Source organism: Microcebus murinus, chromosome 12 (genome assembly GCF_040939455.1).
Source record: "Microcebus murinus isolate Inina chromosome 12, M.murinus_Inina_mat1.0, whole genome shotgun sequence".
Taxonomy (NCBI): domain Eukaryota; kingdom Metazoa; phylum Chordata; class Mammalia; order Primates; family Cheirogaleidae; genus Microcebus; species Microcebus murinus.
In genome coordinates, this window is record NC_134115.1 from 20467300 (window position 1) to 20485434 (window position 18135).

Sequence of the window (18135 nt, forward strand, 5' to 3'; positions counted from 1 at the left end):
ATTAAAATACTGAGTTAGAGACTTCATGTTCTTTTTAGCTTCACTTAAGAGCTAAAGTGAGTTATCAGTCCACAAAAACCCTTGTTATATGAATAAACATTCTGCCAGCGATGCTAAGAATTCAATTAGTGTTCTGTGCAAGTATGAATGGACTAGTTTCTCATTGGTTTATTAGCTTGCCCCTTGTTAAGACCTAGTTTTAGGGGTTTGTCTTCCTTGGTATCTTTTAAATAAAAATTTTTTCAGCAAGTATATACATACACACTCACCATATATATACAAATATATCCACACTGAGTGTATGTGTGTATACCTTATCTGAATTGTTTAAGAGAGCAAGTCTTTATTATATATAAATACACATGCATCTATATAAGTACATGTATATATACTGTGCCTGTCTATGTATATCTGATAAAGACCCTTGCTATCTCTTCTAAACAATTAAAAGCAAGTTCATTTCATGACCCCCACTGACCCTAGACTGCAGCCTAACAGCCTCCTGCCTGCCAAAACCTCCAACTGCAGTGTTTGTTGCTAACATCTTTGTCACTGCCTAAACAAGGCATCAATAATTAAATTCCCATTTATAAAAAGAGGAAATTATTCATGCCATCAGCACTCCCCATCAATAACGGGAGGAAACCTAACTATCTCATTACCCCATCACACTGTGTGCAAACAGAACTGCCCGTTGTTGACGATAAATATTTGATAAGTGAGGAAACAGGAAGGATAAACCAAGGATGCAGTGCAGGGCTGCGGAGTTGCCAGGGCACGTGGCCCTGGTGGCTGTGGTTTACCTCCTGGGTCATCCCCGAGATCGCCTCCCGGATCAGCAGAAAACTGACCACAGCTGAGTGGAAAGCAGGACCTCGCCTGCCTCTGAGTCATACGGCCTTGCTTCCTCTATTCACGTCTAGAAATAAAACATTATAAACCTCTATTTTCTCTTTTCCTCCTTTGCTTTTTCGATAAATTCGAGAAGTTTCTCGATCAATGTTTTAAAATAAGCCATTGGTTCTGAAACATTCTACTGTGCCTCAACGTCCTGCCTGCAAGTCCAGTGGAAACCGCGCTGGTCCATGAGGTGGGAGCTGTGGTCCTGCTGGGAAGCATCGGGGCAGCTGCTTTGCCTCTTTGTGCCTCAGTTTCCTCACGTCGGAATTGAGACTTTTGGAAGAGCTGATTTCTCTTTCAGCTCTTATAAATAAACTGTTTCTTCTCATGGAAAATCTTCCCCCAAAATAAAAAACAAAATACAGGAAAATCACAAGTGACCCAAAAGTAGTGAGGCAGTATAACTTTAAGTTTGGTACTGACTTTGCTGCTGACCTCAGAGGAATAGTAAATCCAGACCCCATGTTCCTCTGCTCCATTGAATAGAGATAATGCTGATTATTGTCTTTTGCAAGGTTGTTTTCTGTTCCCATACACCATCTATTCTCCGCCCTTCTCAGTCCTTCTCGGCATCTCTGGGCGCTGACCCCTGCAGACAGCATCACCCATGTTCCCTTCTTTTCTGGTTTCCTGTTGGACTGGGCCAATGGAAGGTTCTGGCAAGAGATTGGAAGGGAGGAGTTGAGAGATGCTAGGATATTTCCTTGCCACTCTCTCCCCATTTCTGCAACCCTTCCGTGACAGCAGTTGTGTCTTCCCCTAGCTACAGCTCCCACCAGATGGCCCCTTTCCATGGCTCCCGTTTTCACTGAGCTCTGGAAACCTCTTTCCTCCTCTGTCCCCTTAGCCCTGGGCATAGCAATAGCTCCCACCGTAGCCACCTCTGCCCACATCTCCGTAAGAAGTCCTTTCCATAAAGCCCTCTATTAGGTCTCTCTGAGGTCAGCTCCATTTCATAACAAAACTATGAGAGAAATCCAGGTTAAATATTAAGAATAACCGATTTAAAATAATTTAGGTATTGTATTAGTTTGCCAGGGCTGTCATAAAAAGGACCAAAGACTGGCGGCAAAAATAACAGAAAATTATTTTCTCACAGGTTCTAGAGTGTAGAAGTCCAAGATCAAGGTATCAGTAGGGTTGTTTCTTCTGCAGTCTCTCTCCTTGGCTTGTAGATCCGCCCTGTCCCTGTGTCTTCACAAGGTCTCTCCTCTGTTGTGTCTGTGTCCTAACTTCCTCTTCTTAAAAGGACACTAGTCAGATTGGATTAGGGTCCACTCTAATGACCTAATTTTAACTTAATTACCCTGTTAGGACTCTAACGTTCTGGTTAGGATTTCAACATATTAATTTGGAAAGGGACACATCTCAACCCAAACAGGTACTTTCAGCATAATTTCAATAGGAATTTTCAACATAGTTAAACCACAAGTTTTCATGAATGAAAACTGGCTATATTTCTAGCATATTCTTCAAGTGAGGTCTCCCAGATCATAAAACCAAACCACAACTAATGTCATGCTATCAATAGGGTATGTGGTACCAGAAATGAACTCCAGCCAAACATTGGTCACACTGCAGTGCTGTCCTTACCCACCTCGACCAGAGGAAACTGTGGCCAGAACGGGAACATGCTGTGGTGAAAGAGGTTAATTGGGAAGCAGAAGATGGGGGCTGCGAGCTGAGTGGCCTGTCACTCAGGGTTTCAGACGCCCCACATCTGCATTCATAAAACAGCAATCAGACCTACCGCTTCATGAGGTTATCAAAAGGACCAAAGGAGACAGTGTAAAAGGCTTTTGCAAACTTAAAATACTGTTCTATATAAATAATGCAATGGCCCTAAGTTTACCTGTATTACAATATTTTCTGTTTTTTAGAGTATTAAGGGTTTAAAGACAATAAGTCTTTGAAAAGAACGAAACATTTGCCATACATTCATTTATTTCTTCCACAGCTCCTAGCTAGGCACACAGTGGGTTTTCAATAAGTATTAGCTGAATTAAAGTTTCAGGTGTGCAGTGTTTATCAACCTGATTTCTAATTAAAGAGCAAAACATTAAACAAAGACACCCAGTTCTGGAAGATGAAACTGGAAGCATCTATTAGCTTGCCTATTACGTTGAGCTTATGAGAATTTCCCAACATTTTCACCAATATCTTTTGGTAATTAAAACACATCAATATATTTAGAATGCATTCAGGAAAACATTTATCAGTATTACGTCCAGGGGCCATCAGGTATGGTGCATGATTCTTGCCTGATGATGAGAGAGCTTCTTCAGTTTCCTGGCATGGTCTTACCCATGGCAGATATGTTCCAAGACCCCAGTGGATGCCTGAAACCTTGAACAGTACTGAACCTTATTTATACTATGTTTTTTTCCTATAAATACATACCTATGATAAAGTTTAATTTGTAAATTAGGCACAGCAAGAGATTAACAATAATAACTAATAATAAAATATAACAATTATAACAATATACTGTAATAGAAATTACATGAATATGGTCCTTCTCTCTCTCCCAAAATATCTTCTTGTACTGTACTCATCCTTCTTGTGATGATGTAAGATGATAAAATGCCTACATGATGAGATGAAGTGAATGACATAGGCATTATGACATAACATTTAAAACTTATGAACTGGTTATTTCTGAAAATTTCCATTTAATATTTTCAGACCACAGTTAACCTCAGGTAACTGAAACCATAGAAAGTAAAACTGCAGATAAGAGGGTGCTATTGTACTTACATGGAAACTTTAATGTAACTGGAATTTTTATCCAATAACAACTCCATCCTCAATCACCACATCATGGTTCTGTGTCTACTAGGAAATTTTATTTTAAGGTAGACTGAGTTTTGCATCATTTTTATGTTCTATTAAGTGACACTGATTGCTGGAATCCTAATTCTTCCTCAAATTCATGCATGGTAGAAAGTGTTATAAAAAATACTAAGGAAGTCTAACTGGAAGTAGGAAGTATCACATGATGAGTAATGGGAATTATAAATTTGGATACTTTTTACTTTAAAGAAATACTTCATTGAGTCTTTTGACCTTCCCTTGATCTCTTTTGGCAAATCCCTTCATTTCAATTCAGTATCACACACTCAGATCATTATAATAGATGGTCTTTCCTTGAGTTAGGGTTGGTAGGTTTTCTCTAATTTAGTTATATCATGATTAAAAGTATGATTTTAATTGAAATAGAACTGTGATGTATGCTTCACAATTTACACAGTTGCTTTCTTATTCATAACCACTTCCTATTATATAACATTCCTGCGACATTATTACAAATCCAGAGAGAGGGAGAGAGAGAGGATTATGGGGAGTTGAATAATCTCCAAAGTTTCCATTTCAGATGCTATCTATTATATTACCAGAAATAAAGAGGAACGACGAACAGCTAAGGGAGAAGGAAAGGAGAAATGAGAACAGCAGATGTTTCAATGGGAACAACAAGAAAATTATTTTTCCTGTGCTTGGACAGGAGGATATGTAGCTGAACGTGAGGGCAGGACCCAACAGGGTGTGGGCTCTGAAGTCAGACTAGCTGGCTTCATGCTGGCTCTGCCACTTCCTAGCTGTGTCAATGTGGGTGCATTCTTAACCCCTCTATGCATCCATTGTCTCTTTTGTATTAATAAAAGCAGGATAATACAAATATCTACTTCATAGGGTTGTTCTGGGAATCAAAAGAACTAACTAATGTAAGACTTAGGGCTGAGCTTGGTGACTAATATCTGAATAAATATTAGCTGCTACTGTTATCATCGTTGTCATTGTTGTTATAAAAATGTTCAGTCCTCCTTAAGTTAAAACTTTGCCACTGGCACCGTGAGGCCTGTCTGAGCGACCTTCAGTGCGGTTGGGTCCAAGTTTGAAATATGGCAACTTTGAAAGATATTACCAGGCGACTGAAGTCCATCAAAAACATCCAGAAAATTACCAAGTCTATGAAAATGGTAGCAGCAACAAAATATGCCCGAGCTGAGAGGGATCTGAAACCAGCTCGAGTGTACTGAATAGGATCTTTGGTTCTTTACGAAAAAGCTGATATTAAGGTACCTGAAGACAAGAAGAAGCACCTCATCATTGGTGTGCCCTCAGATAGAGGACTTTGTGGTGCCATCCATTCCTCAGTTGCCAAGCAGATGAAAACTGAGGTGGCTTCACTCACAGCGGCCAGGAAAGAAGTTATGATTGTTGGAATTGGTGAAAAAAATCAGGGGCATATTTTATAGGACTCATTCTGACCAGTTTCTGGTGGCATTCAAAGAAGTGGGCAGAAAGCCCCCTACTTTTGGAGATGCGTCAGTCATTGCCCTTGAGTTACTAAATTCTGGATATGAGTTTGATGAAGGCTCTATCATCTTTAATCGTTTCAGGTCTGTCATCTCCTATAAGACAGAAGAAAAACCCATCTTCTCTCTGAATACCATTGCAAGTGCTGAGACTATGAGTATCTACAATGATATTGATTCTGATGTGCTGCAAAATTACCAAGAATACAATCTGGCTGACATCATCTACTACTCTTTGAAGGAGTCTACCACCAGTGAGCAGAGTGCTAGGATGACAGCCATGGACAACGCCAGCAAGAACGCTTCTGATATGATTGATAAGTTGACTTTGACATTCAACCGCACCCGCCAAGCTGTCATCACGAAAGAGTTGATTGAAATTATCTCTGGTGCTGCAGCTCTGGATTAATGAACCATCCTCAGATAAGAGGTAAAGAAGGAAAATTCAGCCAGCTGATTTGTTTTTAACTTACTGCTATTTTTGTCAGAAGAAGTTGTTGCTCCACTGCTGAAGACAGCAAGATATTTGTAAATTATCTTACAATAAACAACTTAAAATAAGAAAAAAAAAAACTTTGCCACTGGTTAAGATCCTTCCAAATGTGTCAACATCTGAGTCAAAGGTAGGCAAGTAGGCAACGTATATCCCAGCCCTTTTGTGAGTTAAGAGGGATGGACTGGTCTGGCCCTTCCCAGCCCTCACATTCAATGTTTCCATTCCATGAGCTCATCAGACCTGCCAAGCTTTCAGGCTACATATATTCTAGAACAGGAAGCAATCTAGAAAATAGGAGTGTCAATTTAACATATTTTGTGATGAAGAGACAAACTTAGAGAGATTAGCTCCGGCTGGATTTCTTGCACGGGTCTATGTGTCAGGCATGGGGCTAGAGTGGGGATGACACTGCTGAATGAGGACAGGCTCCTCCTCATTACACACCCAGCCGGTGTTGCCACAACCCGCCCACCTCCTTATTTCTCATACTCCTTAGCGCAAGATTCTAAAAAATTAATCCATGCATGGCTAGATAGAAAAATGACCTGGAAGACCAAAATGTATGTTTCTTGAGGGCCAGAACCTTGTCTTAACCTTTTCCTGTTTCTTCCAGAAAACCTATCACTTCGCCTCACACACAGCAGGTCTTGAAAAAAAAACTTGTTTAAAAATATTGACTTTGTTCGATTTGCAATGATATATCTACCATCATTCTTTCCTCCCTCTTAGCATGATTTGACAAATGAGCATAAAGAAAAGATCATGAAAAGAAATAGTTCATAATAAAAATTTTTAATTCCTTTTAATTTCAGAACTCCTATCATATTCCTTATGCCCATATGTCAAAAAGTAGATACTAGTTTCCTGAGGGGCCACTACAGGAGCACAGGGTGACATTCCTAAAATGTCCTTCTACCAACATGCATCACCAGCTGCTCACTGTCCACTTTGGAAGATATACCCATTAGCACATGTCTTAGTCCGTTTGGGCTAATATAACAAAACACCATAAACTGAGTATCAAAACAACAGAAATTTATTTCTCATAGTTCTGGAGGCTAAAAAGTCCAGAATCAAGGTGCCAGCAGATTCAGTGTCTGGTGAGGGCCCCCTCTCTGGTTCACAGATAGCACCTTCCTGGGGTGTCCTCACATGGTGGAAATGAGAGCGCTGGTCTCTGCATCTGCTTATAAACTCACAGATCCCACTCATGAGGGCTCCACCCTCATGACCTCATCACCTCCCAAAGGCCCTACCTCCTAATACCATTACATTGAGAATTAGGTTTCAACGTATGAATTTGGGGGGGACATAAACATTCAGTCCATAACAATACACATATAATTACTTTGTCACATCAAAAGACATTTTTTGTTTCAAATTAAATGCAAACTTTGGATGGCTGCCAAATCCTATTTATCAATGTAACAAATAATATTTACCAATTGCTTCATTTCCCTAAATTGTTTTCCATCCTCAGAACACGTTGTTTGCATCTTAATTTAGCACTAATTTTTCTACACTTGAAACTTCTCCCATGTGTTTTACCTTGTTCCTGCATCTGACAAAAGTAAACACTGTCTGGGACAGCTCTGGCAACTTGCTAAAACAATGGATTAGTGCATCCTGCCTTAGGCAAAGCCTTTCTTTCTGCCCTTTAGGGATTGCACAGCTATCAGATGTAATTTTGATTCTTGATATTTTAGCAATCATGCATGGACTTCTTTAGGCAAGTGAAACTGAAATATCTCTCTGACAACATGTTGGAACACGTCCCAGTCAAGGACACAAACCACAGTTGCCTCCCTGTAAAAGATGAAGAAAGCTAAAAAGGAAGGTAGCCATGGATGAAGAATAAAAGAGAGAATCAACTCGGAATTCAGACCTTAGTCTGAGTCATGGTTAATCTTCTACCAATCATAGCTTCATTTTTTTTGTTGTTTCCATATTTACTGCAACCAGGACATGGAAGACCAGAAAACAAGAAAGCATTTGAGACAAGTAGAGATGACAATGAGATCTTAAAACCAAATCAACTCCTCCTTCACGCAGACAATAAATAAATTTTGTGGCTCCTGAGTAGACAAGAGCCCACCCTAAGGATGGCTCCAAATTAAGATCTTCATGTGCAACCAGGTGAGCCACATTAAGGAGACAGCAAGTGGTAACTCTGGTGACAACGACTCTCTCCTTTGAGCAAAACTTTAGTCGGATTCCTCTGAATCCTCTGCTTGACTAGGATTGACCTTGGGCTTCCCTTCCTAAACTTGCAGAACCCAGTTTGAATAAGAATTCTGCTAAGTCAGTTTAGGGAAAATCCCCTACCTTTGGTATCTGCCCACCCTTGCTATCTTATCACCCTCACTTGCCTTAAGCAATAATTCTATTAAGTCATTTTAGCCAGAAACCCCTTATCCTTGATGGTTTTCTTCTCAGTAATTTTCCATCCACTAACCCCATGTTGTCCCTTGATTATAAATTCCCATTTATCATTATTGGAGTTGGATCCAATCTCCCCATTGCAAGACTCCATTGTAGGGGTCCCCGTACCTATCGCCATGCCCTGTCCCGCCTTTGAATTAAGTCTTCCTTACCCTCTTTAGGAAGTATCATGAATAATTTTTTTAATACTTGCATTGGGAAGAGCGATGTCAAAAATCAGACTGGTTGTTCCTCTAATCAAATTCCCCTCTCTACTTTTTTCTTACTCCTCAGCTTGATGAGCTTCAGGGCACCCCATCTCAAAGATCTGCAATCAGTCAGCTCAGTGTTTCCAACATTAGTGTGCATCCGAATCCCCCGTGGAGCTCGCTCAAAATCCCCATCCTCAGAAGGTCAGGGTGCTGAGCGCCTGAGCATCTGTGTTTTTAATAAGCCTCCTATGTGAATCCAACACGAATGTAGTTCATCTTACATAGACAAAACGGTGACAAGAGATGTTGGCACAGTGTCCCAGGCCACATAGTGAATACTAATGCTCGTTAGGTATGGAGCTGGGCTTGGCTCTAGTCCCTTCTTGATATCCTGGTTGCAGTAATGAGCCTGCACTTCTTACAGCATCAATGGTCAATGCCTCTGCCTGACTTTCTAGGTCCTTCTTAATACAATACTTTGCAACTAGACTCTCTCCAGTCACCCTCATCCCACCTCCCTGGGTACCCTCTACTTAGGCCAAGCAGCCTTCTGTGTTTTGTCCCTGATCATATGTTGTCATCTTCACTGGAATATCCTCTCTTCTCTGCCCCACCAATAACTCCACCAGTTTCTCAAATTTCTGCTCAATTCCCACTGCTTCCTCAAAGCCTTACATGACTGTTCTACCTTCCCTCTTCTTTCCTTTAATCACACTTCAGTCCTTACTGCACAGCTGGGCCATTAACTGCATATTCTTATAGAGTTGCTATGATGATCAATTTTACATGTCAGCTTGACCGAGCCATGGGATGCCCAGATAGCTGGTTAAACATTATGTCTAGGTGTGTCTGTGAGGATGTTTCTGGAAGAGAATGGTATTCAAATGAGTGGACTGAGTAAAGCAGATGGACCTCCCCAGTGCAGCTGGCTGTCATCCAATTCATTGAGGGCCTGAATAGAACAAAAAGGTGGAAGAAGTTTGAATTCGCTTTCTGCCTGACAGACTGAGCTAGGACATCAATCTTGTGCCATTGGTGTTCCTGGTTCCCAGGCTTCAGACCTGGACTGGGATCTATACCACTGGCCCTCTAGCTCTTAGGCCTGGAACCACACAGCCAGCTTTCCTGAGTCCCCAGCTTACAGGCAGCAGATCATGGGACCTCTCCATACCCATAATTGTGTAAACCAATATCTTATTAAATATACATCTATCTATCCTGTTGGATAGATATCCATATATATCTCCATCATATTGGCTCTGATTCTCTGGAGAACCCTCATTAAAATGCTTTTGTTTCTTTTTATATTATTTATATTATTTCTTTTAATTTTTATATTGTTTCCTTAAATTTTTTATATTGTTTCTTACATAAAATAATTTCAAATAATTTCTTATAAAAGAAATTATTTCTTATAAAATAATTTTCAATTATTTTGCCCAACTATAATAGATGGTGAGTTCCCAAAGTCAGGGCCCATCCTCTACATTTTTTTTGGTATTTCTCATAGCACCTAACAAAGTGTTGAACATATAGTGGGAAATCAATAGATATTTGCAGGTGTCTTGTTATTATTCTGCTGTCATTACATTGCCAATTGACATATGTTTGTCCTGTTTTTAAGATGTAACCTCTTTAAATGAAGTTTTATTATTATTGTTATTATTATGATGATGATGATTAGATTGAGAATCACAGGCTGTCAGGCACTTGGATATAAACCAAAGTTCATAAATTGCCAGTTTTACAACATATTTTGTTTGTCCTCCAAAATAATTTTGAAAATTAACCATTATTTCAAAATTAGGAGATTTCACATAAAATGAAACCTCTCTTAGAAAATATAAAATCTGAGAATTCTGCGCTCACATCCGTGCAGGTCAGAGATTGCCTTGGGCTAAGTAAAAGCAGGGGCCTCCTTTAGACAGGAATTGCGTGGTCCAATTTGCCACAGTCACCATCCTTCCTGTGGTGTTCCCAACATCAAAAGTGAGAGTCACGAGTCATATTGCATCATGCTTGACTGCTGTTTCATATCTAGCAGGAAAACAGCTGCTGGGACTATCACTCTATCAAGGGAGAGAAATCAAAAGATATACCAAAAAGGCTGTTCATTAAAAAAAAAAAAAATAGGAGAGAAAACATGCCTTTATAAAGCAAGGAATATGCCTATATGTTTAACATGCAAACAAAGCCAGTCTGTACCTTTTTTCTCATGCCCTCCCTGCCTCAATCACTCATATGGGATGTCAAAGGCACTGACATTTGACATAGGCCCTAAGTGAATGGCCCAGCCATAACATATTGGTGAGGCAGGCTAAGCTAGATTGCTGTTGCCATAAGAAAAGGCCCAATAACAACAAATCTTACCTCTTATTTATCCAACGTGTCCACTAAGAGTCAGCAGGGGGCACTGATCCAGGTCTCTTCGCTCTTACTGATAAAGCTATCACCCCCTTGAAAATTGCCATGCATAATGATAAGCAGAATAGAGCTCTAAACAGGTCTCACATTGGCAACTAAATGCTCCAATGTGAAAATGATGCATAACCCTTCTACTCACAGCTGACTGGCCAAAATTAGTCACATGGCCTCAACTCAACCGCAAGGAAACACAAGCCCACCTTGTGCCTGAAGCCAAAGGACTAGAAATAAGTGATGAGCAGCAGTGATGACCAACCCATGAAGCCAGCAGTACCCTGATCCTGAGAAGGCTAAACCTTCCCCTGGAGCATGAGGACCAGCCACTGGTGGTCACTTTTTTGATGTGGTGCTTTGATCCTCAGCTGGATGGCCAGGGTCCAGCAAAGCTTTCATTTAAAGCCTTTGCACAAAGAAGAGCCCCACTTTGTTCTTACATTTGAGGATCCCTAGAGAAGCATAAGAGAACTGATTATTCTTCAAATCTGTGGCAGGAGTCCCTACACATCTTAGCCGTCAATATCATTTCAATAAGAAGGATGCTCTCCCCATTAGTTTAAGCCACAGTTATATGTGCAGCTATGAAGACACTAACCGATAAGAAAGGCAAGATTTTCAAGTCATAGGGGTAAGAATTTCATCAAGAAGAGTGTAATTTGTTCAGGTGGGAAGCAAGATGAGAGGAACCACATAAGCTCACTGTGCAAAAACCATGTCTAATTCAACATTTTGTGTGGCACCTTGCATATTATGGCTTTAACCTTTTAACAACTTTAATAATATCCTTGAACCTTATTCTTCTCTGAAAGGCACATCATAAACGACACCTTTAAAAATGATGCTAGAAAAACTACACTTAGTGTTATTTCTGGCAAGTATATACTACTTGTAATGTATAAAAAGTATTCACTTAATTTGCCTTTTAAGACCACAATGAAAAAAAATCACAATCAAGGAATAGGATTGAATCATTGAAGCCCATAATAAGGCCTGATCATTCAGATCCATATGAACATCTCTGCATCCATCATCAGAAATCAGCACACTCTCTGGGACATACTCAGCAAGCCTACTCAGCTCCTCTTTTTTCACAGTGTTGAAAATATTCACATACTCTTTACCACATGCACTGACATTTCTCCCATAGTCTTCTTGTGTGGGGAGAAAACATTTTAATCAGAACTCAATTTATCATAGAGAATAATGAGTGCTTTTAAAAAGCACAGATAAAGATAGCTTTACAAATAAGCTAGGAATTTCATAAATTGCTACCTGCTGAAAGCACACAATGAGGGCCCTGTCATGGAATCACAGTGAGATAATAACAGTTTTATTTAATAAAATTTGGTGACCAACTGAACACATAGATTAAGAATTATGCAATAAGGATGTGTTTTTGTATACTTTCTGCCAGCCACTCTGTCGGAAATCCAGACTGTATTCCCAGCAAGCCAAGCTAGACGATTCCCAGTCAACAAACAGTAAGATGTCTTGATGTCTGTACTAAAAAGTCTAATTTGGCCATTTGGTCACTCTTAGTGCATGGCTTATGCAGGCAAGACATCTGAAGATTTCAAAGTTTGGCTTATGATTAACATAACTGTCATAAAAGCAAAGAAAAAAATGTTTTATATGAATTCTTTTAAAATTGAAAGCCAGATAGATGTGTGTTCTAAGAAGATGCAAGAAATAAAAACAAGAGGACAAAATGTAGATGGCAACTTTAGAGCCAAGAAAACCTCCAATGCTAATATCATGAAAAAATACTTCTTGAAATCACACAACCTAACAATAACAAAACACAGATGAAAATCCCAGAACATGCAGAATATTGTGGGATCACTCTGAGATTTTAAAAGACTTGATATCCCATTGCAATGGCCCCATTCTGCCATCACATAGCCCCATCGGGCTTCCAGAGAGCTTCAGCCTGTGACGTCCCAAACCACTGTAACAGTCCCAGAAGAGTCCAAAGGATGATACAGACAGAGAGGTTTTTAAGCTCAATGATTTGGAACCGTCGTGACATGTGGGGCCCCATGAGTAAGTCTAGCAGGGAGAAGGTGGGGAATAAAGGGAGATTGTGAGGCATTGGAGTGTCCCCTGGCACAAAAAGTTGATGCCCAATTAGATTTAGAAAAAGTGACAAAAGAGTTGATGCCCAATTAGGTTTAGAAAAAGCTCTTCTCTGTAAACCTCAATTACCTGTGATGCCTTATGACATTCAGCATTTACAAAGTATAATTACACAATAGTGTCTGACATTTAACGTCTATGGATAATTTAAAAGACTTCTACTTCAAAAAGGCTGCTCGTGAGCAACAGTAATCACTTCAATTAGCTTGGCACCATTACAATGTAACAAGACCATTTGACTGCCTATTAGAACCAGCCAAGCTCTTCAAGTGTGTTAATTTAGCAGTCATTGCTAATTTCTGGGCTTTGCTACATTTGCATAGGAAAACATAGCCCTTTAAGCAAGAGAGGAAGTTTCATTCGTGAACTGGCTTCCTATTCTTAGAGGGGCTTTTTATATTTTCACATACAAATCAGAAACATATTCAAAACGTGGGCATCTTTAAATAGGACTGGGTAAGATAAGACTCTTACCAAATTTAAGCAACCTACTGGTTCTCTAAGTTTCATTTCATAATATGTGTGTGTGTATATATACTTACACATACAGATAGAAGTATATATATAAACATATATAAGAAATATATAATAGCCAACATGTAACATATATTGGATATTATAAATATATTGTATATTATGATATCCAATATATTATTAAAATATGTTTTATCCAACATATAATACATACTTTGTAATGAATTTAAAGTAAACTAGGCAAAATTATAGTTGGAAAAAAAGCAAAGGCTTTTGTCTCTAAAAATGTCTTCAGTGGCCAACCAATCCACTAGAATTAGAGCTATGGGTATAACAGTCTCCTTTATTGTTATTTTTGTTGTTGTTGTTATGCTTATTATTGAGAGCACCTGCATAAACGAATCGGGCTTTGTTTAAATCATATTCTTTTACATGGATATTGCCTTTTACCACAAAGAATTTCTATTTTACAGAAGAGGAAACTTACGCACTGAGTTGCAGTATACAAAGTGATGCGCAGGCACAAACACACACACACACATCCCTAAAGATTACAACATAGACCTTTTAGCTTCAATGTCAATCAAAATGCATTGAACATATTTCATAGCTGAGCACTATAAGTACTAAATGCTTATGAGCAGAAAATCACTAAAATAACTTGACATAGTCTGGACTCCTGGTCTAGTGCTCTTTTGCCAGGATGCAATAGTCTTTTCCTAACTAGGGTCCTCCTGACTTGCTATGGTTTGTATGGGGTTTGTCCCCACCAAAACTCGTGTTGAAATTTGATCTCCAGGGTGGTCATATTGGGAAGAGGAGCCTAGTGGAAGGTGTTGGATTAAAACATGACTCTGATCTCTTTGATCTAAATTTACCTATCACTATTTAGCTATTTATTTAGGAAGGTATATTATGTTCCAATTTATAATTTCTTCTGTTGAAAAAAACTTCAAAGATGCAGCTTTTTTTTTTTTTTTTTTTTTGAGACAGAGTCACACTTTGTTGCCCAGACTAGAGTGAGTGCCATGGCATCAGCCTCACTCACAGCAACCTCAAACTCCTGGGCTCAAGCGATCCTCCTGCCTCAGCCTCCCATGTAGCTGGGACTACAGGCATGCGCCGCCATGCCCGGCTCATTTTTTCTATATACATTAGTTGGCCAATTAATTTCTTTCTATTTATAGTAGAGACGGCGTCTCACTCTTGCTCAGGCTGGTTTTGAACTCCTGACCTCAAGCAATCCACCCGCCTCGGCCTCCCAGAGTGCTGGGATTACAGGCGTGAGCCACCGCGCCCGGCCAACACTTGTTATTGTCCATCTTTAATATCATGGTAGCCTAGTGAGTGTAAAATAGTGTTATCTCACCATGATTTTCATTTGCATTTTCTTACTTCCCAACAATGTTCAACATTTTTCCATGTGCTTATTGGTCATTTGTATGTCTTCTTTAAAGAAATGTTTAAACTCTTTTCTCATTTTTAAATTGGGTTGTATTTATATGGTTTACTTGTAGGAATTCTTTAAATATTCTTGATACTAAAACTTTATAAGATATATGATTTGCAAATATTTTCTTTAATTCTGAGGGCTGTCTTTTCACTTTCTTAATAACATTCTTTAAAGTTCAGTTTTTAATTTTGATGAAGTTCAAATTATCTATTCTTTCATTGGTTGCTTCTGCTTTAGGTATCATATTTTAAAAACTCTCTGATCCAATTGTCTAAAAAACTGTCTGATCCAAGGTCATGATGAGTTACACCTATGTGTTCTCAGGAAAGTTTTATAATTTTGGTTCTTACATCTTTGGATATATTTTGTATATGATGTGAGGGAGGGATTCAAATTCATCCTTTTACACATGGACATCTACTGTCTCAGCATCATATAAAGAAAAGATTATTCTTTCCCCATTGAATTGTCTTGGCACTCTTTTAGAAAATCAATTATCGGTAAATATACAGTTCATTTCCAAATGCTAATTTTATTTCATTCATCTATATGCCTATCCCTACAACAGTAGCACATAGTCTTGACTATTGGGCTTTGCAGTAATTTTTGAAATTGGCTAGCATGAGCCCTGCAATCATTTTCAAGATTGTTTTGGCTCCTCAGCCCCCTTGAATTTCCAAATGAATGTCAACATCAGCTTGTTAATCTATGAAAAAAAAGGTGAAATTCTGTTGAATCTTTCAATTCAGGAATAGTACCATTGACAATATTAAGTGTTCCAATCTATGAACACAGGATGTCTTTCCATTTATTTAGGGGTGTTTTTTTAAAACTTACTTTCAGCAATGTTTTGTAGCTTTCAGCATACAAGTCTTGCATGCCTTTTGTTAAATTTATTCTTAGATATTTTATTATTTTTATGCTACTGCAGATGAAATTATCCTATTTGTCTTTTGGATTGTTCATTGTTAGTGTACAAAAATACAACTAATTTTGGTATATTGATATTGCACTCTGCAACCTTGCCAAATTCATTTTTCAGCTTTAAAAGTTTTCTGTGAATTCCTTAGAATCTTCTACAAACAAGGCCATGCTACATCTGCAAACAAAGAGTTTCACTTCTTTCTTTCCAATTTGAATGTCTTTTTTTTTTCTTTTTCTTGCCTAATTATTCTGGGTAACACCTTCAGTAGAATATTGAGTAGAAGTGGCAAGTGCCATATCTTTATTCTAGTTATTTTTTATTGGTTTCCCTGGAGATTACAATTAACATCTTAATTTATAACAATCTAGTTTGTATTAATACCAACTTAGTTTTAATAGCATTCAAAAACCTTGATCCTATATAGCTCTATTTCCTCTCCGCCTTTGTGGTGTTATTGTCATACAAATTACATGTTTTTACACTGAATGCCCACTAATACAAATTTCTAATTATTGCTCTATGCAGTTTTCTTTCAATTACATAAGAGAAAAAGGTTACAAAGAATATATTTATACTATCTTTTATATTTACCTATGTGGTTACTTTTACCAATGCCTTCTATTTCCTCATATAGATTCAAGCTATCATCTAATGTCCTTTAATTTCAGCCTAGAGGACTCCATTTAATGTACTTGACACTTGAACAAGATGGGGGTTAGAGGCACTAGCCTTTCACATGGTCAAATATTCATCTGTAACTTTTGACTCCCCAAAAACTTAACTACTAATTGCCTACTGTTGATCAGAAGCCTTACCAATAACATAAACCATCAATTAACACATATTTTATATATGTATTATATATTTTTATAATAAAATAAGCTAAAGAAAAAGAAAATATTATTAGGAAAAACATAAGAAAATATATTACTATTCATTAAGTGGAAGTGGATCATCAAAAAGGTCTTCATCCTTGTGGTCTTCACATTGAGTAGGCTGAGGAGGAGGAGGAGGGGAGTTGGTCTGGCTGTCTCAGGATCGCAGATGCAGAAGAGGTGAAGAAGAGATGGAAATGGAGGAAGGAGAGGCAGGCACACTTGGGGGTGTAACTTTACAGAAATATCTCATAATTTATGTCTCATTTTTGCTTTTTCGTTTTTCTCAAAATGTTCCTACATGGTACCAATTTTTCTACCATTTGCTTTAGTTTCAATGCTTATATCATAGGTCTGTGTCCCAAAATAAGTCAAAGCAGTCTTAAATAATTAGAACCCTTCTGCCAGATTGTCTAATGTCAATTGGTTTCCTGGCACTGCTTTTTCTACATCTTCTTCCTCATTGTCCAGCACTCGTTCAGAAGCACTCATTTCCATCAAGTCATTTTCTGCTAATTCCTCTGGTGTGGTGTCTATTAGCTCTTGAATTTCTTCAAGATCCATATCTTGAAACTCTTCACTCACCACCCTTTTTGCCATAACTACAATCTCTTTCATGATTTCCTTGATTGGCTCTATCACAAACCCTATGAAGTCATGCCCAACACCATGCAGTTTTCTCTAGCGGGAATTTATTGTTTCACGTTTGATGGCTTTATGGCTTTTTCTATAACAATGATGACACCTTTAATGGTGTAATTCTTCCAGATTTTATGATGGTTTCTTTACCAAAGCTCACTTCCATACAGTTGACAATGCTTTCCATAGAATATCATGTATAATGAGCCTTAAAATGCTTTATAACCCCCTAATATACAGGCTGAATTAGAGACATGGCATTTGGGGGCAAGTGGACCACTTGATGCCTTCAGTATTGAACTCATGGGGTTATGGGTGGCCAGGGGCACTGTCTAATACCAAAAGTATCTTAAAAGTCAGTCCCTTACTGACTTCAAGGACAAAGCATCAATGTAATCAATCCAGAAAGAGTACTGGTCGTCCAGGCCTTCTTTTTGTACAGCTAAAAGACTAGCAGCTAGCATTTATCTCTTCCCTTCAAGGCTCAGAAGTTAGACATTTTATAGGTAAGAATAATTCTGATCATAAACCTGATTGCATTTGCACAATATGGCAGAGTTAGCCTATCCCTTTCCGCCTTAAATCCTGATGCTCACTTCTCTTTCTTACTAATAAATGTATTTTGTGGCATTTTTTCCAGAATAGGACAATTCCATCTGCATTAAAAACTTTTTCAGGAAGATATCCTTTCTCTTCAAAGATTTTTTTAACAGGATCTGCGAACTTATCTTCTGCCTCTTATTTGGCAAAAGCTGTTTCTTCTGCTATATTGAAATTTCATAAGCCAAACTTCTTTCTAAAATTATCAAACTATCCTTTGCTGGCATTGAATTCTCCACCTTCCTTTAGCTTTAAGTTGTCATATAA

General features: G+C 38.4%; 1 long non-coding RNA gene and 1 pseudogene across 1 annotated transcript in view; one reads left to right on the forward strand and one right to left on the reverse strand.

The window, feature by feature from the left end:
* Positions 1–18135, reverse strand: part of LOC142874361 (uncharacterized) — a 133847-nt gene that overhangs the window by 99535 nt on the left and 16177 nt on the right. The window lies entirely within an intron of this gene.
* LOC105868690 (ATP synthase F(1) complex subunit gamma, mitochondrial pseudogene) lies at positions 4760–5647 on the forward strand (annotated as a pseudogene).